A 6281-nucleotide genomic window follows, 5' to 3' on the forward strand; every position below is an offset into this window, starting at 1 on the left:
TCATAGTTTCTCTGCTCACAAAACACCAGAGTAAAATAATCCACTAATTAATGGCCCCCTTATTCGGAAGACTGATTTGGGAATGTTGAAGACGAATCCCCCAGCTGTATTCTGTATCAGTTCCAGAGTCTCAATACAACTGAGAGGCAGACCTGCCTGGAGCAATTTGCCCTGGTCCAGGCTTGAAAAGCCAACGTGCCAAAAGAGCAACCGACTGGTGAGTGTGGAAAGAAATGCTTAAATCCGTTTCAGACTCAGAATATCAGGGGGTGTGGCACAGTTGTGTAGTGGTTAGCGTTGTCGCCTTGCAAATCCAGTGTCCGTGATCGATTCGAGTTTGTGTCTTCTCAGCGCCCTGAACGACGTGCCGACTTGTATGGCCTTTTTCATTTTCCCTGAGAGGCAAACCTGCCTGGTGCAAGCTGCCCTGTTCCAGTCTCGAAAAGCCAATGAACTACGACGTTTGAGAGGCAGAGAAGCCCTGAGGAGAGGGCGTAGCCATTGCAGCTACAATCTACGAGGTTTGAGAGCAAGAGGAAAGCCAAAGTGGAGGACATAGTAATTGTGTTGTTTGGACACATTGAGGAATGTTAAAGACATTCCTAAATGTGTCCATGCAATGGATTCAACATTCCTGAATGCACCCTATGCAGGGTGTAACCTGCCTCCTGCCCTGAATCTCATGGGATAGGCTTCAGGTCCCCGGGGGCCCTGTATACAGGATAAAATAGTGTAGGCAATGATGAAGACGATGCAAATCAGAGTGCACAGCTTAATCGAAGTTCCTTGGCCTGGTTGCGTATTTTTCGTTCCGTTCAAAGTGTGGTCCTTAATTGCATGAAGCTTTCACCTTCTCCTCGTTAGTATAGTGGACAGTATCTCCGCCTGTCACGCGGAAGACCGGGGTTCGATTCCCCGACGGGGAGACGTTTTGCACTTTGCCGTGACTCGTTCAGGTCCCGAGGCTTGTGTCTGCTCCCCTCAGCATCAATTGCTCTGCCTTAGACCTCCGATTTAACACGATAGTTCCTACATGCTCATAGTTTCTCTGCTCACAAAACACCAGAGTAAAATAATCCACTAATTAATGGCCCCCTTATTCGGAACACTGATTTGGGAATGTTGAAGACGAATCCCCCAGCTGTATTCTGTATCAGTTCCAGAGTCTCAATACAACTGAGAGGCAGACCTGCCTGGAGCAATTTGCCCTGGTCCAGGCTTGAAAAGCCAACGTGCCAAAAGAGCAACCGACTGGTGAGTGTGGAAAGAAATGCTTAAATCCGTTTCAGACTCAGAATGTCAGAGGGTGTGGCACAGTTGTGAACCTTGGCCTGGTTGCGTATTTTTCGTTCCGTTCAAAGTGTGGTCCTTAATTGCATGAAGCTTTCACCTTCTCCTCGTTAGTATAGTGGACAGTATCTCTGCCTGTCACGCGGAAGACCGGGGTTCGATTCCCCGACGGGGAGACGTTTTGCACTTTGCCGTGACTCGTTCAGGTCCCGAGGCTTGTGTCTGCTCCCCTCAGCATCAATTGCTCTGCCTTAGACCTCCGATTTAACACAATAGTTCCTACATGCTCATAGTTTCTCTGCTCACAAAACACCAGAGTAAAATAATCCACTAATTAATGGCCCCCTTATTCGGAAGACTGATTTGGGAATGTTGAAGACGAATCCCCCAGCTGTATTCTGTATCAGTTCCAGAGTCTCAATACAACTGAGAGGCAGACCTGCCTGGAGCAATTTGCCCTGGTCCAGGCTTGAAAAGCCAACGTGCCAAAAGAGCAACCGACTGGTGAGTGTGGAAAGAAATGCTTAAATCCGTTTCAGACTCAGAATATCAGAGGGTGTGGCACAGCTGTGAACCTTGGCCTGGTTGCGTATTTTTCGTTCCGTTCAAAGTGTGGTCCTTAATTGCATGAAGCTTTCTCCTTCTCCTCGTTAGTGTAGTGGACAGTATCTCCGCCTGTCACGCGGGAGACCGGGGTTCGATTCCCCGACGGGAGACGTTTTGCACTTTGCAGTGACTCGTTCAGGTCCCGAGGCTTGAGTCTGCTCCCCTCAGCATCAATTGCTCTGCCTTAGACCTCCGATTTAACACAATAGTTCCTACATGCTCATAGTTTCTCTGCTCACAAAACACCAGAGTAAAATAATCCACTAATTAATGGCCCCCTTATTCGGAAGACTGATTTGGGAATGTTGAAGATGAATCCCCCAGCTGTATTCTGTATCAGTTCCAGAGTCTCAATACAACTGAGAGGCAGACCTGCCTGGAGCAATTTGCCCTGTTCCAGGCTTGAAAAGCCAACGTGCCAAAAGAGCAACCGACTGGTGAGTGTGGAAAGAAATGCTTAAATCCGTTTCAGACTCAGAATATCAGAGGGTGTGGCACAGTTGAGTAGTGGTTAGCGTTGTCGCCTTGCAAATCCAGTGTCCGTGATCGATTCGAGTTTGTGTCTTCTCAGCGCCCTGAACGACGTGCCGACTTGTATGGCCTTTTTCATTTTCCCTGAGAGGCAAACCTGCCTGGTGCAAGCTGCCCTGTTCCAGTCTCGAAAAGCCAATGAACTACGACGTTTGAGAGAAAGAGAAGCCCTGAGGAGAGGGTGTAGCCATTGCAGCTACAATCTACGAGGTTTGAGAGCAAGAGGAAAGCCAAAGTGGAGGACATAGTAATTGTGTGGTTTGGACACATTGAGGAATGTTAAAGACATTCCTAAATGTGTCCATGCAATGGATTCAACATTCCTGAATGCACCCTATGCAGGGTGTAACCTGCCCCCTGCCCTGAATCTCATGGGATAGGCTTCAGGTCCCCGGGGGCCCTGTATACAGGATAAAATGGTGTAGGCAATGATGAAGACGATGCAAATCAGAGTGCACAGCTTAATCGAAGTTCCTTGGCCTGGTTGCGTATTTTTCGTTCCGTTCAAAGTGTGGTCCTTAATTGCATGAAGCTTTCACCTTCTCCTTGTTAGTATAGTGGACAGTATCTCCGCCTGTCACGCGGAAGACCGGGGTTCGATTCCCCGACGGGGAGATGTTTTGCACTTTGCCGTGACTCGTTCAGGTCCCGAGGCTTGTGTCTGCTCCCCTCAGCATCAATTGCTCTGCCTTAGACCTCCGATTTAACACAATAGTTCCTACATGCTCATAGTTTCTCTGCTCACAAAACACCAGAGTAAAATAATCCACTAATTAATGGCCCCCTTATTCGGAAGACTGATTTGGGAATGTTGAAGACGAATCCCCCAGCTGTATTCTGTATCAGTTCCAGAGTCTCAATACAACTGAGAGGCAGACCTGCCTGGAGCAATTTGCCCTGGTCCAGGCTTGAAAAGCCAACGTGCCAAAAGAGCAACCGACTGGTGAGTGTGGAAAGAAATGCTTAAATCCGTTTCAGACTCAGAATATCAGAGGGTGTGGCACAGTTGTGTAGTGGTTAGCATTGTCGCCTTGCAAATCCAGGGTCCGGGATCGATTCGAGTTTGTGTCTTCTCAGCGACGTGCCGACTTGTATGGCCTTTTTCATTTTCCCTGAGAGGCAAACCTGCCAGGTGCAAGCTGCCCTGTTCCAGTCTCGAAAAGCCAATGAACTACGACGTTTGTGAGAAAGAGAAGCCCTGAGGAGAGGGCTTAGCCATTGCAGCTACAATCTACGAGGTTTGAGAGCAAGAGGAAAGCCACAGTGGAGGACATAGTAATTGTGTGGTTTGGACACATTGAGGAATGTTTAAGACATTCCTAAATGTGTCCATGCAATGGATTCAACATTCCTGAATGCACCCTATGCAGGGTGTAACCTGCCCCCTGCCCTGAATGTCATGGGATAGGCTTCAGGTCCCCGGGGGCCCTGTATACAGGATAAAATGGTGTAGGCAATGATGAAGACGATGCAAATCAGAGTGCACAGCTTAATCGAAGTTCCTTGGCCTGGTTGCGTATTTTTCGTTCCGTTTAAAGTGTGGTCCGTCATTGCATGAAGCTTTCACCTTCTCCTCGTTAGTATAGTGGACAGTATCTCCGCCTGTCACGCGGAGGCAAGTCGTGAATAGCTGGCACTCAGTGACAGCCAATGAAATTGAAGCATTTTTGCGGCTTTACACGTGGTGCGGCATTGCTCAAATAATAGCATAAAATCATTCAGACCCTGGTTCGAATCCCGCTCTGGGTGAAAATTTTAATATTTTTTTTTACACTTTTTGCTTATGATTATCATTAAATTATAGTGAGGTGAGTGCTAATGTGTTTCATAGCTTAAGAAAAAAAATCTCAATTGCAAAAATGCATTTAGTACTGAAGCATAACTTGATAATGTAATGGCATGGTTATATCCAAAACTTGGTTTGTGGCTGTTAAATAATAAGACTGACTTCACTTATTCAGCTGAAACACTTTTAATTGAAATTGCAATTAATTGTTACAATCTCCACACTTATTCATTTATTTTACTTCTCACTATACATTATTCACTTTTCTTAATAAAGCATGCAGAAATTACTATACAGTACTCTATTTTAAACACTCTTGGCAACAATAACAAAAACTATAAAGAACAAGAAGAAGAAGAAAAAAAAATGCACACTTGAGAAACCACTGTCAGTCTCCCCCTTTCTTACATTATCATTTCTGTCTTTTCCCATCTTTGTCTTTTCATCTCATTGAATTTATAGTCCTGAAATTCTCTCCATTTCATCTCCTTCTCCATGCCCAGATCCTTCCTTCTCCATAATTCTACAGATCCTTGTACAAAAAAATACCTTTGCAGTTTAGTAATCTACTTCCCTGCCATTCCAGTGCAACCCGTGTGTACAAGTCGGCTGTTTGGGATGAGAAGGAAAGATTTAATAGAAGATTTAGTTTGGGAAAACGACTTGTGGTCCCAGCGCAGGAGGACTTTTGGTTAGACAGCTCTTTCAGGTCCTGATGCCTGTACCTTCTCTGGCAGTCGATGTCGTTTGCGGCGTAGCAGAAGCAGTAGCAGAAGCAGGAGCTGAAAGAAACATAGAAAAATAATAATGAAATAAAGACTACATAGGCATGCACATTTCATAATAGGCATACTGATCAGTTTTTAATTTAAAATACATGGATTCAAACTTGTTTGTGCATTTTACCTGTTACAAAGGAAAAATATTTTGTTTAATTAAGCATCACAAGCAAGCATAGTTTTTATAACATGTTATATAAATGCTCAGTGGACAACAAAGATTATAAAGATTAAATATCAGTACAGGTACTTTTACTGTCTGTACTATCTAAATCTAACTGTCTAGGTTTCCTTTTACACAAATTAAACAAACACACATTATCTGTAATGCTGGCAAAGGCCTGACATTGCCATGAAAATCCCTCGGATACATGGGAGCTATCACAAAAACTATAAATTTTTCACAATACAGTTTAACTTACTGTGCACAAACAGTACAAACAGTTATGGTTATGTTATGGTTCCCTCCAAAGGATAATTCTGTGAAGACCATGGTACTACAGTGGGTATTTAATATGATACTGCCTGTGCTTTACCACACCAGCATTGTGTACAAACATATTTACTGTGGTACTGTATGAACAAAAATACCATATTAGGTACCTGCTGAACTGAAGTAAGTACCATAAAGTTCACCCAAAGTGGATAAATATACTATATAACATTTCTTATGGTATAAACACATTAGAGTTAGATGTAACAGAATGAAATATAGCGGGTTTTTTTTTATTTTTATTAAATTTAGCGTTTTTGTCTCGTTGCTACTTCATCTAAATGCCCTCTAACTAAATGAATGAATGATGTGTTCAGTGTGTTTAGACGTGAGCACGAGCGGTCAGTGAATGATGAAGGTTAACGCACACGATAAACTCTGCAAAAACAAAAAGATTACAGCGATGGCGGCGAGAAATGTATAGCAAGAGCTAAGATAATGTCTGTTCATCTGTTAGTGTCTTGTTCAAGTTAAAATTAATAATAATATAAGTAAGAACTTACCGATCAGCGTGGTCTCTGTGTCGCGCAGGCGCACGCCGTCCGTCTGTCTCACTCAGGTTCCCGGCTCGACCAATCAGCGCGCGGAACGACGCCGGGGGGCCACACAGCGCCACCGGCGGCCTAAAGTATATTACATCCGTAGTGGTTTAGCACTACCATTGAAAATGAATGGGAAACGGTTTAGGGTTTTTTCTAAGGCGGCTCGACCAATCAACGCGCGACTCCGGTTCCCGGCTCGACCAATCAGCGCGCGGAACGGGCGCCGGCGGGCCCCGCAGCGCCGCCGGCGGCCG

The 6281-nt window shown here is 44.8% G+C and overlaps 1 non-coding gene across 1 annotated transcript; it reads left to right on the forward strand.

Moving 5' to 3' along the window:
- Nucleotides 1-854: 854 nt before the first annotated feature.
- Nucleotides 855-926, forward strand: trnad-guc (transfer RNA aspartic acid (anticodon GUC)). Its single transcript has one exon. It is a non-coding gene; the product is annotated as a tRNA-Asp (tRNA).
- Nucleotides 927-6281: the final 5355 nt, after the last annotated feature.

The sequence above is a fragment of the Clarias gariepinus genome, chromosome 8 (assembly GCF_024256425.1).
Source record: "Clarias gariepinus isolate MV-2021 ecotype Netherlands chromosome 8, CGAR_prim_01v2, whole genome shotgun sequence".
Classification (NCBI taxonomy): domain Eukaryota; kingdom Metazoa; phylum Chordata; class Actinopteri; order Siluriformes; family Clariidae; genus Clarias; species Clarias gariepinus.